Source organism: Mesoplodon densirostris, chromosome 13 (assembly GCF_025265405.1).
Source record: "Mesoplodon densirostris isolate mMesDen1 chromosome 13, mMesDen1 primary haplotype, whole genome shotgun sequence".
NCBI lineage: Eukaryota > Metazoa > Chordata > Mammalia > Artiodactyla > Ziphiidae > Mesoplodon > Mesoplodon densirostris.
The window spans coordinates 8,310,965-8,330,496 of NC_082673.1; the positions used below are offsets into that span (position 1 = coordinate 8,310,965).

The 19,532-nt window shown below is 45.0% G+C and overlaps 1 long non-coding RNA gene across 1 annotated transcript in view; it reads left to right on the top strand.

Moving 5' to 3' along the window:
- The first annotated feature begins 540 nt into the window (after positions 1–540).
- LOC132501009 (uncharacterized) overlaps positions 541–19,532 on the top strand; it is a 57,225-nt gene continuing 38,233 nt past the window's right edge. The window contains exons 1-2 of the long non-coding RNA XR_009534111.1: positions 541–640; positions 4,773–4,866. This is a non-coding gene — a long non-coding RNA (uncharacterized LOC132501009). The remainder of the gene's footprint in view (positions 641–4,772; positions 4,867–19,532) is intronic.

Sequence of the window (19,532 nt, forward strand, 5' to 3'; positions counted from 1 at the left end):
TGGGTCCCCTCAGGGAGTGCTCCTTGGTAGGGATGGTGGTTCCCAGCTGCGGTGAATGTGTGGTTTATCACTGGGCCCTGAATCTGGAAATCTTGTATATTCGCCCCAGGTGTGTTTTCGCTCTTTTCCTAGTAGCAACCCTCCCCCACGCCCCCAACTCCACACGTATCTTCGTTCCACAAGCAAATCTCTTTCAGGCAGGAAAGTCCTCGGCGACAGTGGCTTTCTTCTTCTGTGTACTGACAGCCTGGGAGCGGCTGGCAGCGGCCGCGCGGCGGAAGGAAAGAGCAGCTGAGCATCCATCCGGTGAGGTCCGGTGCCCTCGAAGTTGGTGGACTTCTGCTGTGCCCCCTTGTATACAGCTACCCACCCCTTGGCGCCGTCTCCCCTCCCGCGTAGGCTGACTCCGTTCAGCCGCTCGGTGGCTGCGCTCCTCCGCCCAGCAGAGGGCAGCGTTGAGACACCAACGGAGCCGGCGCCCGGGGGCCACGCCGGAAGCCGAGCCTCAGGACCCACGCTCGCTGTAGGCGCCAACCTTTCAAGCAGTTCCCGGGGAGCCCTTCCAGCCGTGTGACGGTGGCCCGAAAAGGAGCAGGTGACAGGAATGAAATATTCAACAAACCTGTTCCGCAGAATGAAAGTGAGTTGTCGTTTAGCGTTTTATCATCTGGTGACACACTCTTCCCGGTTAAGGTTGGTGCAGGAGCCGGCGCACGTCGGCCGCGTGCCCCCAGCCCCAGCCCCTCTCCCCAGCGCCAAGCACCCTCTCTGGGGGCGCCGCCAGCGGCGGACAAGGGGCAGCGGACCCGGAACCCGGGCGGGCGGGAGGGAAGGCAGGCGGCTGCATTAAGGAACCTGAGGATACAGGCACATTTCCAGAGGCTGTGATCTAGAAGGCAGCAAGCAAAGCGTCACAGCCTGATGAAGGAAGAGAAGAAGGCAGAAAGTGAGGGGAGACAGGCAGCCTTGCTCTTCCCGTTGGCAACAGGTGTCTCCTCTCATACTGATTCGGTGGATCAGCAGGGAGAAATGTTTAGCCGTTTCTTTGTCCTGCATCGTTTCCATTGACTTGCCATTCCTCACCCCTGCTTGTGCCTGTGCTGCAGCAGATTCCTGGGCACACCTTCGAGGCTGAAAGTGACCCTGAATCCTTCCCTATTTGGCCAGAGGGGTGAGACTCATTTTGTGTCCATTTTCTGCCTTTTACTAATTTCATCATTTCACTTATTTGAGCTCACCTGAGCTCCCGTTTTCTCAGATGTAAAATGGGGTGATAATAATAGTTGTTTCGTCCTGTGTGCACATGTACGTAAAGTACAACGAGGTGTCAAAAACACCTGCAGCATAGTAGGTCCTCCGAAATCTCAGCCGTCCCCTTCCGCCTCTGCTTCCTCTTTTCGGCCTCCTTCTCTTCTGCAAATAACCTCATCCATAAAAGCGTAGATAAACATGGAGACAAGTGGAACTTTACTCTGTGACCTCAGTTGTATTTCAACTCACTTAAGAACAATCGCAGCATTCAGAAAATAGCATATATATAATACATATTTCTTATATTTTATTTCTGTATTCATCTATTTGTTGAATACTGGTGTATTGACCAGTATTTTGACTATATATATAGATATATATCTATATATCTATAGATATAGATATATATATCTCATCATCAACATGACTGCAGAGTCTTCATAAAGCCCCGAGTTAAAAGCATACTTTATATATTGTTTGGGAGACATACCTAATTAGGTAGGCGCAACCCATATTTGAGTTCCTTTCCTGGTGATGAGATTGATCATAAGATCAGCGACCCTTGCAAAAAGGTGACTGAAACAGGACTTCCTCCTTTTGAGAATGTCCCCTTCACAAGATGGAGAGTTTCTCAGTCAAGCTTAAAAGAGAAGGGGCGTTGTTTGTCCGTGTGGAATCCCCCGGCCTGAGAGAGGAAGTGAATCACGTGTTACTGATACAAACCCCAAGACAGGCTTAGGGGAAAGAGTGAATCACAAGCGAGGGCTGGAGATAACCAGGCTTTGGCTGGACCCCTCACTCAGTGAAAACAGAGCTGCGGATAGATTTTCCACTTGTTTTGGCGACAGTTCTGTTTCTAGGAATTTAAAAGAAGCAACAATGGATATTGCTGCTGGGAATTATTTCAGCTGAAAGAGGGAATACTTTGTAATTATAAAAACCTTGGGTGTGAAAGAGAATGTCATCTGAAGCTTAAATAAATTTCTTAGCATAGTGCTTAGACCAGGCACATATGAATTTAGAAATTTAATTTTCAAAATATCCTAAAAAGATAGGTGTAAAATCTCATTTTTTTTTTTTTGAAAGATTTTTTAAATGGCAGTAACATTGGCTTATAACATGATGTAAGTTTCATGTGTACAACATTATATGTCTATTTCTGTATACCCACCAAAAATTTAGTTTCCATCCATCACCATACAGTTGACCCCCTTTACCCATTTCGCCCACCCCTTGCCCCTTCCCCTCTGGCAACCACTACTCTGTTCTCTGTCTATGTGTTTGTTTCCGTTTGGTTTGGTTTGTTCACTTTTTTTTAAATATTCAGCATATGAGTGACATTGTGCGGTATTTGTCTTTCATTTATTTCTTACATAGGTTTCCTTTCTATCACTTTCTGCTTTACTCTTGGGGAACTTCTCTATATCCTCAAATAAAAGGTATGAACAACCAAAACGATACATGAAAAACAATAAATGGAGAAGTGTTCAATTCCTATTTTCTACCTCAATTTTTTTTAGGGATGAGAATCTTACTGGAAATGGGGGGACTGATGACCATAAAAGGAACCCAACGTTAGATCAATGATTGTAAAAGTGAGGCTGTTAGGGGTTCTGAGTTTCTAAGTCTCTGGCCCCAGCTGGATTGCGTCTTAGGACATTGAGGAAAAAACCTTCATTTTCAACTGCAGCAGTGCTGTCAGCAACCTCGGGGGGATCCTGGAACATGATCCAGGGATTAAAGTTGGAATTTTTGAGGGGAAAATAAAAATATGTGTTCCATAAACTGGTGAGCACGTATATCGAAGAGGCAGGATTCTAGAACACATATTTAGAACAGAGTTTCAAAAGGAGAGTTTTTGAGAATTCAAATTCAAGACTCAGCACCGGTTTAATGCCACAATGACCTTCTTTCTTTGTTCTCTGGGTCTTGAATGAATGTATAAGTGTATTTGGATTTCAGCAAGTGTCTGGCATAATTCTCTTTTCTGTGAACTGGCTCATTATATTTTAGTTGGGTTGATAACTGCTTGACTGTCCACAGTCCTTCCCTGTTCCCTCCTGGGAGATGTTTTTATCATAAGTTGGATCTGAATGTTGGTGTCATGCTTATCAAATCTGAGAGTGAGATGTAGGACAGTTAAAATCCTAATGACAGTATCTGCACTAAAAAAAAAGAAAATATCGGGCTTTCCTGGTGGCGCAGTGGTTGAGAGTCCACCTGCCGATGCAGGGGACACGGGTTCGTGCCCCGGTCCAGGAGGATCCCACATGCCGCAGAGCGGCTGGGCCCGTGAGCCATGGCCGCTGAGCCTGCGCGTCCGGAGCCTGCGCTCCGCGATGGGAGAGGCCGCAGCGGTGAGAGGCCCGTGTACCACACACACAAAAAAAGGAAAATATTAATCAGGTAGCAAAATGGCTTTAACAGAAAAAGGGTGAGACCCAGGTCCCCCTCTTGACTACCCCTCCCCACCCAAAATGACAAAATTACAGGATACTAGTGATGATGCTCCGCAACAGCACCTGTGATAGACTTACTGTACTTAGTTGGCTGAGAGCTTAATGGGAGAACTAATGAATACAGGTTGTCAAAGCTGATTGCGACTTTGGCACCCCAACGTCTGGAAGCACAGAAGTCTAGTTAATGGTAGGATGGAGTCCAGAACAAGAGAGTGAGTGCATGGACCCACCCCTCCTGTATCTGTGAGACCAAATTTAAAGTGGACTATCCAGTTTTGAACACTATATTTTAAGAGCAGCACTGATGGACAGATTTATACGTTTGAAATGATAGAGGAATATCGCTGTTTAACCAAGAGGAAAGAAGACAGCTGTGTCTGCGTGCCTACATAGGCCTACACATGCGTGCGTGAGCGTCATGGTATCTGTCTTCAAATATGAGCAGAGGCCGAGGCAAGAGGGCTGGAAATATGCTGTGTGATTCCAGGAACATTCACGTTGCAGGTCATGTGTCACCTTAGCCCTTCATAGCCCCTCATAGAGAGCCTCTCCTCCCGGGCCCACACTATCTCATCATCCTGTTTCATTTCCTCTGTAAGGCTTAGCATGAGTTGAAATTTTTGTTCATTTGTTTTCTTTCTTTTTCTCTTTATCCATCAAACTATAATCCCCATGAGGCAAGGGCCCTTCTCTCCTCTTCAATGCTGTGCCCTGGTGCTCAAGCCAATTTACACAGCACAGAGTAGGTTCTTAATCAATAATAGCTGGAAGATAGAAAGGAAGGAAGAAAACATGAATGGATTCCAATGGGCAAAAATAGACATAGTGCATACAGTTAGGAAGAGACTAATTCTAACTTAATAAGACATGGGATGTTCCAACAATTGCTGGTGTCCGGTCGTGGAACCAGTGTTTTCTGGGGATGGTTCCCTGTGCCTTGATCTATTCAAAGAAAACATTGCAGGCCAGGACTAGAGTGAGAAATGGATTCAATAACCTCTACAAGCGAGTGAGATTAAGCTCAAAATATTTTTTATATTTAAAATTTCTTCTTCTCTTTAGGAATCCAGCGTTGTGTGGACTTATCAGCTTAAACCGTGTGGATTTAGACCTCCGGCTGCTAAGGCGCACTCACGGCCACGGGAGAGGGGAAGAGGTGAGTCGGTGGCCACTTTCATTATCTGTGACCGTCACGCTGCTGGAAATCCCACTTCCTGGGAGCGCTTTGAACTTCTTGTTTCAGTTTTTTCAGTTGGGGAAGGTGAATAATAATACCTTCCTTACAGACATGTTGTGACCTAATTAAATATTTCAAAAGTGTTCCTGTGATGCCCAGATAAAAGGCATCTAGTAAAGGCCAAACAGCCCTCTTGTTCTCTCTGCAGACACTTCCCTGTAACCGTCCTCACCACAGCACCTGGTGCGCGTGCGCACACGCACGCGCGTGTGTGTGTGTCCTGGGAGCAGATAAATGTAAGGCTGGAAGTGCTTTGTCAGTGTGATGGGAACCCTTGAAAGACTTGACTTAGCTGCCATGTTCCAGTTTCACTCTTCTTCATTTCTGGTCCAGCAAGACAAAGCTCTGAGCCACACAGAGGGTCAAGGTCATGGTGCTTAGTACTTCCTGCATTCGACCAGGTGCTCGAGTGGCCCTGGGTAGCTCTGCTGTTCCTTTCCACACTTTGCTAAGCTTGATCTCCTGAGGCCAGGTGCTGGGGAAACCTGCCTTGTCCCATTCTGTGACCCAAAGTTTCTGTGGGTTACGTGGAAAGCCTGGTTTGGATTCTCCCCCTGCCCCCAAGGGAGGCTCAGGTGGGGAGCCCGCCCCTGACTCCCATTACCGACCCCAGTCGGGCCGGGCTTCCTCTAGTGCTCCAGGGGTAGGGCCCTGGGTCGCTGGGCCCAGGATCCTTGGCTGCAGCAGGCGTGTGCCCTCCAGAATGTCATGATGACCCTTTCTTGCCCTGAGGTTCCACCGGAAGCCCCAGCCACTGTGATCTGCCTGTCCCCTCAGTTGTACAAAGATGTGACTCTCACAGGGCCAGTTGGGGCAAATCCCTGGAGTTGGTGTGTAGGCACTGTGGGTGATGCATCCTCTTGTTATGGAGGTGGATACGCTGGGAGGATGAGATTCCCGGGCCGCAGAAAGCCACCTTTCCCACCCAGCAGACAAACTATCTGCAGCAGGAGAGGAGGCTGCTCCACAAAGGAAAGCAGAATGAGACATGGAGCCAGAGAGAGCTGGGTGACATTACAGGGCCCTGGATAAGCCAGGACGTAAGTTCTCGGTGGTGGGAATCAATGCCCTTCCAGACCATGTTTGAAACATTAGATTTCTGTCTCTTGCAGTAAAAAAATCCTGACTAGTACGCTGGCTACCAGGGTTAGAGGAACACAAACTCGTGTACCTACGTGCATGTAACAGGAAGTCAATGTCGAGGTGAAGAGAAGTAAGAGCTGGGCTTCTGAGGTGTTAGTACAGCCGCTTGGGTGAATTAGGAAGGTAGGTTTTCAAGTCCGGTGCTGTTCAGAGGATTTTGGAATAAATCAGAAAATGGAAAGGGGCCAGAATGAGGAAACTAATATTTACTGAACATTTACTGGCTTTGGACCCTGGGCTATGTTCTTTGCTATGTTATCTTGTTAATTCTCACGATCATCCTATGAAGTAGATATTCTCCCCATTTTACTGATGAGAAAACTGAGGTTTAGTGGAGCTAAGTTACTCTTTCAAGCACCCACAGCTACAAAGAGGCAGAGCTTTTACTGAAGTCAAGATCGGTCTGATTTCGAAGTTGTTGCTCTTTCTAGAACCCCCGAGGGCTTCTTGAAGTGAGAGATTTGGGCCTCAAAGAGGACTGTGGTTCCTGTGGAAAGATGGGAAAGTGTGAGAGGGTGGTGGGGAGCAGGGCACGAGGGGGGCCTGTCACATGACCTCTCCCAGGGCCAGGCACATATCAAGTGGTTCACAAATATTTCCTGGAAGGAGTAGCTTCCAGTTCTTGCATTTTTCTCCCCCAGGAAGGGTGATCCACTTGGATGCAAGCCTCTTCCTTGCAGATTTTCAGATCTGAAATCCTTGAGGTCCTGGTTTATTAAAGTTGAAAGGATGAGACCAGGCGCTTGCAGAGGGGGCCGGGGGAGGGGAGGGGAGGGGAGTGTTCAGCTGCCCCTCCCTGTGTCTCATGGACCCGCGTGGGGTAGGGGCGAGATTTCACCGAATGTCGCCCCACCACTGTCTTTCCTTTTCTATTTCTTCTTCTTCTTGGCTGCTGCGAGGCTCAGATTCTCTGTAGGTGTCTGAAAAAGGTGACTATTAAAGTGAAGAATAACTGGTGCTCCCCATCAGAGCGTTTTCCTAGGGGTGGTGCAAGCGAATTTTCCAAAATTGGTAAACGCTGTTAGCAGAAGAGAGTCTGGAGACCCCTTCTCCCATGGGCCTTGGTTCTTGGTAAGGACGCAAAGAAGAATCTGGGGTCTTACCCGCTGCAAGAGAGTTTACTGAAGATAAGGAGAGAACAGAGAGAACACCTCAAAAGAGAGGTGGGCCAGGCCAAGGAAGGCGATGGCCCCCAAGGACTGGGGTGTAGAGCTTTTCAGGCAAGGGTTTTGCCTAATCCAGGAGGTCGTTGATTGATAGTCTTAATTGACAGCTGCAGGTTATATAACAGGAGGCTCTGCTGCGCACGTTCTTCCCATAATGCAGTCTGTTATAATTAGATGTATGTATTCATAGAATATTTATGAACTTTTAATGAGCCCAAAGGTTATCTAAGTACATGATAGCCTGAGGTGTGCGCATGTGCCAGAGTGAGGCCCGTCCCTCCAGTCAGCCGGGGCGGTTGCGGGGGCGGGGGTTCGGTGCCCTGACCATTTTGGAGGACTGATGGGGTCGTGTTTGGGGGGGGGCTGGCAGAATAGCTTGGCGGGATTAGGCGGCTGTTGGACATCCCGCCGAGGGGACCCCCTCGCGTTGCTCGTGGCTAACTTGCTGCCTAACAAAACCAATGCAGTTCTCGGACAACCCTGCGGAAGCGCTTGAAATGGGTAGATTTGCCTTTTAGAAATGCCATTTCAGATGCTCACTTATGGACTTTTGATTGTCTAATCAAGGGGCTGCAGTTAAAATCTGAAATTGCAGTGTTTGCGGGAAAGCAGTCGCATGGCTGAGCAAGTGGCTGCCTTTCAGAGGCCTGTTGGAAACGTTTGCATGCGGATGAAAGGAACACTCTCGCAGTCGGTGGCTGCAGGTGGGGTTTGCTCCAGGGGCAGGGGGTGTGGAGACAATCAGAAGCGCTGTTGTGGTTTGTTTTCTGCGGCTGGCAAGGTAGACATAAAAATAAAGTCCTCCAATAACTAGGATAAAGTAAACGGGAGAGGAGGTTTGTGCCTCCAGGGTTGGGGGAGCCTTGAGGGGGACGGGGACCGTAACGGGCCCACGCTCGGGGCTGCGAGTCTCTCCTGGAGGAGGAAGGCGGCCTCGGGGTTCAGGGAGCAGGAGGGGGCTGCCCACGGGACCCCTGCCTCGCGTCTGCATGCAGCTGTCCCTGCAACATCGTGGGTCCGGGCTTGTCCTGGGTTTCCAGGTGCCTCCAGGATACTGAGGGAAAGGATGAATGTCGGCCACCTGGCGGGCTCCTGAACCCGGTGTCGTGGGGGCATTTCCAGGTAAAATTGCACCAGTACGGTTAGATGGAGTTCAGATGTGCAAAAACCAAAAACAAAAACATAAACCTAGTTCTTTCAAGATGCTTTACAAGCCATTTTAAGCTAGATCCCTAGGCTTTTAAGAGAGACTATCTGGGGAGCTGGAAAAAAAAAGTCCGCAAATCAGAATTTTTTTCTTCTCCACAAAGAAAGCAAAAAAGGAAACCCCAAACAGCAATTACAAGAGGCTCAGCACCAACCCTGCTTTTGTCATTATTCAGAATAATGACATGGAACCTGAGATCTTTTGTTTTCCCCCTGGTGGAGCACGTTACTTTATTTTTTAGGGGGCAGAAATTGATTTTGTCTGTTCTGAATGAAGCTGAAATGAAGGAGGCTGTATTCAACAACACCCTCAGATTCAACAGAGGAAATAGCGTTTCTTTGCCAAACATTCCAACTGAAAAATCAGAAACAACCCTGTCATCATTCTGGCCTGAAAAATTGTAGCCGCCAAAGCGTATGAGGGCACTGTATCACTTTGGGGGGGGGGCGGGTAGTTTTAACACATAGCTTGAGCTGGCAAAAAATAGAACAAATAAACCCAGAGCAACACAGAGGAATCTAGCCTACATCGTGGTTAGGAACAGGCACTGAAGCTTGACAGCCCTCTGTTCAAACTCTGGATTAATTAGCTCTGTGTCCACAAGCAAGTGGTTGAATCTCCCTGCGTCTCTGCTTCGTTCTCTAGAAGATGATAATGATGAAACCTCCCTTGTACTGCGGTTGTGATCATCAAAGGCGATGTTGCCTCTGAAGAGCTTAGCACAGTTCACGGCACAGTCAGTGCCCAGCAAGTTCCTTTCCTGCCCATCTCCAAGCACTCAATGTATTCACAAGGCCCCTACACTGTGACTTTAACAACCATAGCTGGAAGGAAGACTTTCCACCAAAACTTCAAAGAGACCTATCTGCCATGGATGTACAACAATTACTATTCTTAAAGTGTCAGTTTCCCTATGATAAAAATCACTTTAGAATTTATGAGGAGGAAATAGGAAAGTGAAAATTGGTCAGGCTACTTACTCCTTAATTCTGATTTAGAGCAGCCGTAAAACTCTAAATATATCTGCTCAGTGCCCTAGCACGGAGGAGGTTTCCATTCAGTTTTCTCGAAATGAGAGTAAATGACTGTGTTTTGGATCAAGAAGCCCCACACGGCAGAGCTTCGTGAAGAACCTGGGACCATTCCTCTTTCAGTGGGGATGGAAAACAACAAACTAGGACTCTATCCTTTCCAAATGCCAGCAGCTCTTTTGATTTATTTTCCGTCTCTCTTGAGAAGCTAACATGAGAATCAGGCCTCAGGTAGAAATGCCCCCTGGTTCGTGCCAATCACCTCCCCAGCTTGAACGCTCCTGGGCTTCATTCACTGTTGGTTTCTTCTGTTCGAGGACAGGGCAGCTCCTGCTCTGGAGGATTCACAGCAGACCTGGTATAGTCCTTGTACAGATGAGAATCAATTTCTCTGTGGCCTTCCCTTCCTCCTGGTAGAAAGGGGCTCCTTTTTACATAAACATACTAAAGTAATGGTAAGTCCACATATAAGCATTCAAATGATTTTTAACCTGGGCACCAAAGCCATTTAATGGAGAAAAGAAAATCTATTCAACTGGCAGTGCTGGGATAACTGTGCATCTGTTTAGAAAAATAAAGAACCTTGTTCCATCTCACACCGCACACAAAAATCAACTGAAGCTGGATCACAGATGTATGTGAGAGAGCAAAAATGATAAACCTACTAGAATAAAACACAGACATATCTTTACAACCTTGAGGTGGGTATATATTTTCTAGAGAGGACATAAAAACCACAGACCATAAAAGAATAAACATTAATAAATTAGACTATCAAAATTAAAAATTCCTGTGGATTAAGAAACACCATCAGGGGCTTCCCTGGTGGTGCAGTGGTTGAGAGTCCACCTGCCGATGCAGGGGACGCGGGTTCGTGCCCCAGTCTGGGAAGATCCCACATGCCACGGAGCGGCTGGGCCCGTGAGCCATGGCCACTGAGCCTGCGCATCCGGAGCCTGTGCTCTGCAATGGGAGAGGCCACAACAGTGAGAGGCCCGCGTAACGCAAAAAAAAAAAACCACCATCAAGAAAATTGATAGGCAATTCACAGACTGGGAAAATAATTCACAACACATACATATGACAGATGACTTGTATCTAGTATATCAAGAACTCCTGCAACTCAATAATAAAAGAGACAACCAAATAAAAACTGGACAAAAGACTTAAATATTTCACAAAAGATGATAATGAAATGGCAGTAAGCACATGAAAAAGCACACACGATCCTTCAGGAATGCAAATGAAAATCACAAGATACTGCTGCACACCCAGTATAATGGATAAAATGAGAGAGAACATGCCGCAATCAGAGCTTTCATATATTGCTAGCAGGAGCATAAAGTGGTACCTCCTGTTTGACAGTGTTTTAAAAGTTAAACTTACAACTCCCCTATGACCTAAGTATTTATCCAAGAGAGATGAAAACAACATGTGCAAGCGTGTTTATAGCAGCTTTCTGTATCATAGCCCCAAACTAGAAGTATCCTGCATACCCATCCATAGAGTGGATAAGCAAACTGTGGTACATCTAAGCAAAAGGTACATCAAAGCAAAAGGAGCAAACTAATGATATACACAGCAAGATAGATGCACCTCAAGAACATTTTCCTAGTGAGAGAAGCCAGACCTCCTCACCAGCCCAAACCTAAATGTATGATTCTACTTATATAAAATTCTAAGTAAAGCAAACTATGTTATGGTGATGGAAATCTGATCCGTGATTACTTCCAGGGAGCGAGAATTGAGTGGGGAAGGGCACACAGACTTTTTGGGGCAACATCAATGTTCTGTGCTTTGATGCACATTCGTTAAGACTGAGTGGACAGTACACTTAAGATCTGGGCATTTCACTGTGTATAAATTAAACCTCAATTTAAAAACGAAAGTTAGCAGGGGAAGGTGGTCCAAAGGTACAAACGTTCAGTTAGAAGATAAATAAGTACCAAGGATATAAAGTACCACGTGATGACTGTAGTTAACTCTGCAGGGTGATACATAGGAAAGTTATTAGAAGACTAGATCCTAAGAGTTCTCATTACAAAAAAAAAATATTATTTTTCTTATTTTGTTTTTTCTTTTCATTGTATCTCTATGAGATGATGGAGGCAAACTAAATTTATTGTGATAAACATTTCACAATATATGTAAATCAAACCGTTAGGCTGAATGCCTTAAACCTATCCAGTGATGTATGTCAACTATAGCTCGATAAAACTGGAAAAAGAGTTAAAGCCACAGCCAATTGATCATGGGTTGCAAAAGAGAGCTTTGTTTGTCTGGCAAGTGCTTTCTGCAGAAGACCCAGCAGTGCATAATGAGGGGCTGGATGGCCTGGGCTCTGAGGACAGAGCTCCCCTCACAGGTCTAACCTAAAGGGGCGGCAGCAAAATGAATCTAGGTCAGAGGGTGGGCGAGGGTAGGAAAGAAAGGGGATCAAGAGAAAGACCTCACTGGCCTATCTGCAGTGGCTTCCGAAGGACTGGAAGATGAGGGTAGGAATCATAAAGAAATACGCTGCAGTGGCATCTGGACCTGATGGGCTACTAGTAAAATTGCTTCCTTTGTGCTCTCAGCCTGTGCTTACAAATGACTTCACTGGGCCGAGTCACGGGCCTAGGAGATGCTCGGTAAGTACTTGTCGAATGTGTGTTCTTCTGGAGGGGCCTTTTTTCCCACCTGAACCTACCTTACATACCTTCGTACCTTAAACGCTTCTTCCTGGCTCACCCACTAGTCCCGGGGCAGGCAGGAGAAAGGCTGGGATGCAAATGCAGGCCCAAGGAGACGAGGCTGGGCAAGCTTGCTGAAGTGACTCATGCCTGTCTGAGTCTGCTCCGGCTGTACCATGACAGCACACCATGGACACAGCACTCCAACAGCAGACATTCCCGTCTCACAGCTCTGGAGGCTAGAAGTCCAAGGTCAAGGTACAGGCTGAATTGGTTTCTGGTGAGGTCTCTGTTTCTGGCTTGTAGACAGAGAGAGAGAAAGAGAGAGAGAGAGGGAGGGAGCGCTCAAGCAAGCGAGGTCTGGTGTCTCTTCCTTTTCTTACGAGAACACTGATCTTACTAGATTAGAGCCTTACTCTTATGCCCTCACTTGACCTTCATTACTTCCAAAGGCTCTATCTTCAAATTACAGTCACATGAAGGGGATGAGGCTTCAAAGTATGAATTTTGGAGGGACACAATATTCAGTCCACAACAAGGCCAGAGGAGTGACCTTTGCAAAGACTCCCGGGTATGGGGGAGATTTGCTCCTTCTCTGCTAGTGAATGGCTTTTAGACAATAGCCTCTTGTCTCCATTACCCAAATGGGATTTGAATCAGAGAAAAGCACTTTTATTTCCTCAGCCTCCTGAGCTATCTTGTCTTTCCACTGGGACATCTCCTCTCCACGTGCCCAGTCATTTATCAGAAATGAAAAAGCTTGCTGAGAATGCAAAATGCTGCAAGACAAGGCATGGATCTGAGTCCATAAGAGAAAGTCAAGGCTTCGTGCATTTAATTGATTGCCAGGAGGAGAAAGAATGGTTGGTGTGACCGTCCTCTGGGGCTTTGTCACATGAACAACAGAAAGAAAAGTGGGCTGTGTCCTGAACAGAGCCCAGAGGGGAGGGGCCAGCGGACATTGAACCATTGTCTTCACTCGGGAAAGGAATTCAGAGCGATTGGGAGTAGCTTGGTTTTCCTGAACATTCTCTAAGAATTCTTGGGAGGCCCTCAGACTTATTTATAGCTCCTTTCCGCCTAGACTTAGGTTTCTTGCTGACACCATAAGTGACTGACACTTCCCCAGGCTGGACTTTTTATCTCACTGTTCACTGTCAGTGGAGCTGAGGCTGGCGTGTTTCCAGTTCCTTCTCTGGCCTGACTGGTTCGTGCCCCGGTCCGGGAAGATCCCACATGCTGTGGAGTGGCTGGGCCCGTGAGCCATGGCCGTTGAGCCTGCGCGTCCGGAGCCTGTGCTCCGCAACGGGAGAGGCCACAACAGTGAGAGGCCCACATACCGCAAAAAAAAAAAAAAAAAAAAAAAAAAAAATTAGCTAAAAATATCTAAAATCAGTATCTGCTGACATTGTGAGGAATGTTTGCTTTTTCAGCCTTTGTTTTACCCATTATGATTCCTTACTATGAAAGAGAATCTATGTTTAGTAAACAAAGCAAAACAATTACCCCCCCTCTGCCCCACCCTAAACAAAACTAATTCTACCAGACCCTTCCTAGTGGCAGCCAACTGGGCAGCCCAGGAGAGCATCCTTCACGGTTCTGCTAACTTAAGCAAAATAGAAAAAGGGAGGAAGATTTACTTATGCCTTTACCCTCAGGGGTTCTGGCTGTCCCACCCACACTTTCCCAAAGATTGTGCTTCTAAATTATCTCCTAATCTCTCTCACCAGCTTCCTTTTCCCTCAGGTGAATTAATAACCAGGCATACATGACAAAAATAACCTTTTTAATAGGCATTTGCTTTTCAGAAGGGTTTGTTGAGCTCAGTTGAATATTCAAAGGATGAAACTGATAAAACCTCCCTCCTTGACCAAACTAGTCAGGCTCCTCTGAGCTCTTGGCCCAGTCCTTGCCAGGCTGGCATAGCCCAGTCTTAGCAAGAATCCTGCCAAGTCAGCTTAGAATCTCCCCATCCTTGATATTTGCTCACCTGTGATATTTGATCCCGTTTCTCATCTGCCACCCTTGATATTGGATTCCCCCAACCTGCCTTCAGCAGGAATCCTGTTCAGTCAAGTTCATAAAACTCCTCCCATCCTTGACGTTGCCTCTTAGTAATTTTTCATCCATCCTCCCTGCTACCTTAGCTAGAAATCCCCACTTTTCTGTGTTGCATTCAGAGTCGGATCTGATCTCTTTTCCCAGATGTGATGGTCTTGACATCTGTTACAGTAGTCTTGAATAAAGTCTTCTTTACTGTTTCAACAAGTGTCAGAATAACTCTTTCTTTGATAGAATGAGAGCGCCGTGAGGGTAAGAACTTTGTCTTTCTGTTCTGCCAGTGTATCCCCAGCACTGGAAGTGTCAGGAACCCAGAAGTCTCTCAGTGAATGTTTGTTCATAAACAGATGCTGACACAAATAATCTCATTTGCTTCTTTCATCAACACCGAGGCAGGTTCTTGCCCCCATTTTATAGAAGAAAATGAGGTGGACATGGCTTAGGGTATTTACTTCTTATTTCCCAGCTAGTAAGCAACGTTCCATATAGGGATTGTTCTTTGCTCTGTCCTCTGTTGCAAATGTCTCCTAATGTAAAGGATTAAGAACTAGCTTCGATGGAGGTAAACAGTACATAAATCTTCAGAAAATAGCAAGAGCTATGTTTACTGAGAATTACCTACATGTAGGCCTCTAAGTATATATTAACTTTAATCTTCTCAGCAAGCTAATGATACAGGAGCTATTATTATTGTTGTTGTTTTAATAGCTTTATTGGGGTATAATTTAACATACAATAAACTGCACACACGTAAGTGTACAATTTGTAAATTTTGACATATGTATACACCTGGGAAATCACTCCCACAATCAACGTCATGAGCATATCATTCCCCCCATAGGAGCTCTTGTTATTCACACCGTCTTACAGATAAGACTGTTGACTTCATCTGTACGATGTTACACAGCTGCTGTGTGAGGTGCCAGGACTTGAAGCCATGTCTGCAAGATTTCAGAACTGTGCCTCTTGCCACAGTATCAGCAACGTGTCTCTCTCCCCCCCTCTCTAGCCCCCTGTTTCTCTCTCTGTATTTCTGTCTCTCTCTCAGGTATTACTGATCACCCACTATTTGTTAATAGCTCTATATTTATTTATTTATTTATTTATTTATTTTTTGCCGTATGCGGGCCTCTCACTGTTGTGGCCTCTCCTGTTGCGGAGCACAGGCTCCGGATGCGCAGGCTCAGCAGCCATGGCTCACGGGCCCAGCCGCTCCGTGGCACGTGAGATCTTCCCGGACCGGAGCATGAACCCGTGTCCCCTGCATTGGTAGGCGGACTCTCAACCACTGCGCCACCAGGGAAGCCCTAAATATGGGGCCTTATTTAAAGCGATGTGGGTCTTAAGCCCTTGGCATGGCGATCAGGCAGACTCAGCTTTGAACCTCAGCCCCCCTCAGTTACTGTGCAGCCCTGGATGATCTTAGGAAACCTGTTGAGCCCCTGCCTCTTCATCGGCAAAAGGAGAGTCACAATGAGCATCTCAAAGCCGGTGTGAAAACCACACGGCAGAATTACGTAGCACAATGCTTGATAACAGCAAGTACTCCCGAAGTCACTGTGATCGTGAAAATCATCACAGCAATTTTGTAAAAGGGTACAGCTCCCAAAATTTTAAGCAATAATTTTTCTCTTTCAAGACTAAAGTTGTTTTTACACAGGTAAATAGATTACATACAAGAGCCCATCTCAGTTTTCCAAAATTCAGCAAATATTGATACTTTGTGGAACACCAGAAATACAGTATTGTTGGAAAGGGGTAGAGAAAATTGGAAATGGTCAACATCTGCTTAATTTCCCTCTTAATAAGTTTATTTTTAGTAAAAGCCTCTTGAGAAAAAGATATGACTCTCTTAGACAGTAGTTTAAATAAAGCAAAAGGATGTCTCCATCTAGCCACCCAGGTGTCAGGCCAAGGGTGAGTTTCACAGCCTCCTATTAGCCCCCATTTCATTGGTTTTTAAATGCCGTGGCTCCATTTCCTCATATAAGCACAATCATCATTGAACAGATCAGCAAGAAATTTGAAAAATATTTTCCAGGTCTTGTGGTCAATAAAAAAAATCAAGTTAATAAATTATTATTGAAATAAATAGCAAATTTAAATGTCGAAGAGATCAGCAAGTCAAGACAGGAGAGAAATTAGTCAGTATAAAGAGTATGGTGGGGCTTCCCTGGTGACGCAGTGGTTGACAGTCCTCCTGCCAATGCAGGGGACATGGGTTCGTGCCCCGGTCTGGGAGGATCCCACGTGCCACGGAGCGGCTGGGCCCATGGCTGCTGAGCCTGTGCGTCCGGAGCCTGTGCTCCGCAGTGGGAGAGGCCACAACAGTGAGAGGCCCACGTACCGCAAAAAAAAAAAAAAAGAATCAATTTTATATAACAAAACAAATGTGAAGTGCCACATGTCACTTTGTTTAGCTACTTGTCTATTAAAGCAGTTTCCACTGTATGTGGGAATCCTGCTTCATTAAGCTTCCATGAGGCCAAGTTATCCCACGAATAGATGACCTAATGGACTTAGTGTATTTTATTTGTTTTCTTCAAGAGTTCTTCGCCACTAAAAAATCCAAAACCAAACCAAACAAAAGAAAAATGGGAGTAGCTTATGGATGTCAAGTTTGTAAAGTACAATTTAAGGATGTATGTTTCAGTATCTGCTAAGCCAGAGGAAATGGTTGAACTTTCCATAAAGAATAACTGCTTAGGAAAGAAATTTTGGAGGTAGATAGAATTGTTCATTTGGTTGAAAGAACTAGAAAATCTGCCAAGTTTCATGAATTCATACATCACGAGGAAATTACTTAAGCTTAATGAGGATAATGCTTTTTAAAAAAATTAAAACATTAAAAAATTGTAGTTAAATATACGTAACATAAAATTTGTTATTTTAACTATTTTTAAGCATTCGATTCTGTGACATTAAGTACATTCACATTTTTGTGCAACCATCACCACCATCCAAATTCAGAACTTTTTCATCACCCCCAGTCCCTGGTTACCATAATCTTTATTTAAAAAAATTTTTATTGGAGTATAGTTGATTTACAGTGCTGTGCTAGTTTCTGCTGTACAGCAAAGTGAATCAGCCATACATATACATATATCCACTCTTTTTAAGATTCTATTCCCATGTAGGTCATTGCAGAGTATTGAGTGGAGTTCCCTGTGCTATATAGCAGGTTCTTATTAGTTACCTATTTTATATATAGTAGTACGTATATGTTAATCCCAATCTCCCAATTTATCCTTGCCCCCTTTCCTCCTTGGTAAACGTAAGTTTGTTTCCTACATCTCTGACTCTATTTCTGTTTTGTAAATGGTTCATTAGTACCATGTTTTTAGATTCCACATATAAGTGATATCATATGATATTTGTCTTTCTCTTTCTGACTTACTTCACCCAGTATGACAGTCTCCAGGTCTATCCATGTTGCTGCACATGGCATTAATTCATTCTTTTTTATGGCTGAGTAGTATTCCCTTGTATATACCTTCTGTATACCTTCTGTATATATTCTGTATACCTTCTATATATATTCTGTATATACCTTCTGTATATATTCTGTATACATTCTGTATATATTCTGTACATATTCTGTATACATTCTGAATATCTTCTGTATATACTCTGTAAACCTTCTGTATATATTCTGTATACCTTCTGTATACCTTCTGTATATATTCTGTATACCTTCTGTATATCTTCTGTATATATTCTATATACCTTCTATATATATTCTGTATACCTTCTGTATATCTTCTGTATATATTCTGTATACCTTCTGTATACTTTCTGTATATATTCTGTATACATTCTATATACCTTCTGTATATATTCTGTATATGCTCTACCTTCTGTCTCTATGAGTTCGATTACTCTACCTCATAGTTTTAAAATTGAGGTATAGTTGATTTACACTGTGTGTCTGTTTCAGGTGTACAGCAAAGGGATTGGGTTATATATATATCCCTCATATATTATTTGTTGAGCAACTTCTGGGAGTTGTGAGACCCATGCTGTTTCATGCTCCATCCCCAAAGCAGCTGACATCTCAGGTGGAACAGTCCTGCTTTGCTCTCCTGATAAACTGTAGGGAGGTGGTGTGATTCAGAGCTGGCCTCCTTAAGTTGCACGCACATCACATTTGCCAGGAGATAGCATTAAAATACAGATCACGGGGCTCCCAGGGCCCTGGTACCAGGCTCTAAAAGACTCTCAGGGATTCTGATATACACTCAGGTCTGAAAGCTACTGAAAAAGACAGAGAGACCTGAGCTCACAGCCTGGCTCTGTCACTGGCCAGTTGTACGACCTCCAGTGATTCACCTGCCGACTCAGCCTCCGTTTCCCGACTGTATATTGGGTTTTGGTGAGGAGGAAGTGATTGTGAAGTACTTGGCGCATAATTCGACACCATTTTTATCCACATAGAATGTGTGAGGGAAAAGGTTAGTTATGTGTATCTATCATGATTCTCAGCTCTAACTCTGTTCACAGGGAGGGCGGGTGGAGACAAATCACTCAGCCCCTTGGCTTTCCAGGCAGCCCGTCTACCTGGTCTTGCAGTTCCAGCTTTCTGCCACTGGAGGGCCTTGGAAAGATGCTGGCATTGCTCAGAGAGTTAGGCGAGCACACGCTGGCGGTGGGAGCGGACACACCCTGGTTATATTATCGCAGGTGGATGGAAGCGGGGGGGAGAGCTGTGGGCTCAGGTCTACAGGAAACTCAGATTCGTCCCTGTAACCTTTCATCGGGGTTCTCGGTCCTTCAACAAAACTACAAATGAGAAATCAGAAATTAGCAATGCCTTCAAATATTTTATTGCATACAGATAGATCAAGTGACTTTGTGATCCATTACCAGTACATTTGCTAAGGAGGGATATTTATTGGCTTCACAAAATGATGGATTTTTTCCAGACACACATGCTGATTTAGTTTCAACTGTGTGGCAGAATTCTGTAAAGCGCCTATCTTTCATATATTTTGGAGCAAGGTATCCAGGTCATTAATTCTGAAGAAAGTGTTCTGACAAAATATGAGATATATCAGAACAGTATTACATCTTAGTCTTTCCTGGCAAGAGCCGCAGTCGTTTCAGAAATTAGCCCACAGAAAGTGGAACGCTGAGGTGAATTTTGCACATCAATGACTAAGGGTATTTTTGTAGTGTTTGAACAGGAAACAAAATGTAAAAGTTATCAGAACGTATCTACCAGATATGAAAGATAATTTAGCAAATTGACTGCTCACCCTTTTCTAAAGGGATTGGAGAAATTTTCTCACAAATCCTCTTTGATTTC